We start from the raw sequence: 3460 nt of genomic DNA, 5'->3' as shown, positions 1-3460 counted from the left end.
ATATATATATATATATTAGCATAAACACACAAATAAACCACTGGCATAAATACCAGCTTGTGCTGCCTCGTTATTTATTTTAAAAAATCTAAACTCTGAAAATCAGAGAGTTGCTGAACAATGCCATCACAAAACTTTGGAACAACCAAAATTTAAGGGGAAATCAGAAGGACGTTGACAGCAAGGATGCCCAAAAGGACAAAAAGAAAAGGAAATGTTTGGTATTCCAAGGGGATTTTGAGCTTTTGCCAAAAATAGAAAATGTGTGTACGGCCAAATCGTAAAACAAATGAACTGGGCCCCATAAAATGGAAAATAAGTATATAAATAAATAAATAAAACAGTAAATCAACGTTGCTCTCAAAATGGAAAACTTCCTTATCATAATTCATTGTCTCTTATCACAACAACAACAAAAAAAAAAAATATATAATATGTATAAACTAATTGTTTTGTACAAATACTGAGGTTTTTAAATAATTTATATACCTGTAGGATTGACCTAACATGTAATTGTCTAACTACAGATATTGAAAAACAGTGAGAGGTGTCAATAACAACAAAATAATCTGATTATTTTATCCAATATTTAATCACTTAACTAACCTAAACATAGTGTTTGTCTTTTTCTTACTCTTTCAAACATGAACATCTTTGTTTTATTCACATTTCAGATGAAGTGACTGTCTTTCGCCAGCCTTCTGTTCTCGGCGGACACATTACCGCCTTGTATTAATCTGTGGAGTATTTCTGCAGATGTTGAGGTTCTGACTTGTATCGGAAATTGTGTGGGGTGAATAGAAACTATGAGTGTACTTCCTGTCCTGTCTGATACTTAATCTTTCAGTCTCAAACACAACATTCCCTTTTTCAGATTGTCTAATCCAGGAGTTCAAGAAGAAAATACTGTTGTACTTCCTGAGACTTCTTATGAACTAGTTTAGCTCTAATGTGTTGAGGAAATCAAAGAACCAATGCTCAAAGTGCATCAATTCTCCCCCTGCTTTGCAGTGGAGAGAAGACTTGCTGAAGCTAGTCAATGCCTGCATTTTCAAGCCTCATGGAGGATGATGAGCAAACAGCAGGAGGTCCTAAAAAGGTGCTTCGTTAGGTGTATCACTGCACAACGCAGGCTAGTACTCATTCATTTATCATCAGACACACGGTTTTATCCTCAAACGCTAAAATAACAAAGCAGAATAAACACCACGTCTATATATGCACTGAACATCACCAGTGAGCATGTCCATTAAAAAGTAGAAGGGCAAAATGAAAGCTCATAAAAGTCATTAAATTTCTTTTGGTCTTTAATCTTTAAAATTGTCCTGAGAGGACAACTTAACTGGCTGCAGACGTTTTATGACTGTTGTGCCTTCAGCTTAAAGGATATTAAAAAAGTGATTTGTGGTTAACCTCTCACAAACCTTGAAACACATAATCTAAAAGATTTGTATCCGGCGTTACAGAACTTGGAAAATACTAGGTCACTGCATGAAAGCTACTGAGTAAAACGCTGCCAAAAGAGCTACCTCCTGTCAACAGGTAGCCTAAATGCTTGAACGGAGCATTTCTTCACCCTGTGTTTGATGACTGTCGCTTCTTTAAAACCCACAGCTGTCATTTGGTGTCCCCACTGTAGACGTTAGAGCTTATTTCACCCCAGAGTCCTGACAATTGGTCAGCTGACTCGAAGGAGCTTGAAAGGAAACATGTCTGCCCCTGAAATATTTATGGCTCTTTAGCATTGTGATTGTATGAGTCTTGACAGAAAGACAGTGACCCCCTCCTCAGACAAAGAGCTGTCTGTTATGGCTTGTTGAGGTGAAGCAAAGTACATTATTCTTCCCTCATGCATCTGCTCTTCACAGTTTTCTTGTTTTTCTCTAATGCAAAAGATATCTTAATATTAGGGATGCACGATATTATCGGCATGGTATCGGTATCGGCCAATATTAGTGATAAAGTTAAATATCGGACATCGGCCAATCCATCCTTATGTGTCCAAAATTATAAATGGCAGCTTGAAAAATGGACAGGTACAAACAAGTTTTAAACATGCAGTTGTTTACACATGGGCACGGGGTGGGGGTGGTGGTCTTTAAGCTTTACCCAAAAAGAACCCTGGCCGGGAGGCGATCCTGTGACCTTCTCACTGAGAAGTGGCAGCTCTAAGCACTGCGCTCCTGTGCCAGCCTGTGATACAGTATAATAAACTTTGATGTGCCCCTGGGGATTTTTTATTTTTAATTTTTTTGGACTCATTGTTGCCTCAATAACTACACTTAAAAAAAAAAAAAAAAAAAAAACTAAATTAAATAAATAATGCTGCCCAGTGATGGACTTGGACCTGTCCAGGGTGTACCACACCTCTCGCACAGTGACTAATGGACATGGGCACCAGTGACACCCCACGCAGCCCGAAAAGGAAGAAGCGGATAAAGATAATGGATGGATGAAAAAACAACAACAAAAAAAAACATCACCACAAAAAAAAACCCCAAACAAAACAAACAAACAAATGTATGAATAAATAGCTGTTAAAACAATTATATACGGTACAAGCACTAGTAAGATATGCTGCACAATTTCAATGCTAACAAGACATATAAATAAATGTAAGTATATATTAATGTAACAAGGTAACTAAAGCAAAACAAAACAAACAAACAAAAAAAAAAAACAGCTTTGGTCAACCAGTACCAAGAGATATACTATTGTATGTGGGTGTGGTGGCAAAGAGGTTAGAGAAGATGGACCTGTGATTGGAAGATCGCTGGTTCAACTCCCGGTACCAACAACATCAAAATGTGGGTGGGATTGGTGAAGCACCCACACCTGTTTCCACCCTCATTTGCCCCAGTCTGGGCCCTTGAGCAAGGCCCTTAACCCCCACTATCTGCTCCCCAGGTAGCAGCTCCCTGCTCCACACAGAGGGCTGTGGTAGCTTGGTGGTCTGTGGTTGTGTCAGGAAGGACATCCGGCGTAAAAACAATTGCCAAGTCTTCGTGCGACAGTTTGCTGTAATGAAGAGAGCAACTGAAAGAACAAGAAAAAAAAAGATATATTATTATACAACCCCACAAATTATTAAATATATAAGCTTTAAAAAAATCCCTTCAACACATGGAAACAGTTGTGTCAGTGCAAATGCATAGCATGAGTCGGCAGCCAGGTTTCTGATTTTGCACAGACTATAGCAAACATTCATCATCAGTGAAAGAACCTATTGTTGCTTTCACTAAAGAACTGTCATTAAAACCTTTTGGCTTCACTGTTTACATGTCATGCCGAGAATAAAAAGCAGTTTAAAAATGAACCCACTGACTCTGTCACTACTCTATAAATACTCCGCTGCTGACAAACAGAGGGCCTAAGCTAATTTTAAGGATGTGGCTTTCAGCTCGCATGAGGTCAGTCTAGAAAATTGGCTAAATTAATACGGCGCATTTGTTTACTTGCA

The sequence above is a fragment of the Nematolebias whitei genome, chromosome 3, assembly GCF_014905685.2.
Source record: "Nematolebias whitei isolate Nwh7 chromosome 3, NemWhi1, whole genome shotgun sequence".
Lineage (NCBI taxonomy): Eukaryota > Metazoa > Chordata > Actinopteri > Cyprinodontiformes > Rivulidae > Nematolebias > Nematolebias whitei.
Note: the sequence above shows the minus strand (reverse complement) of the source record.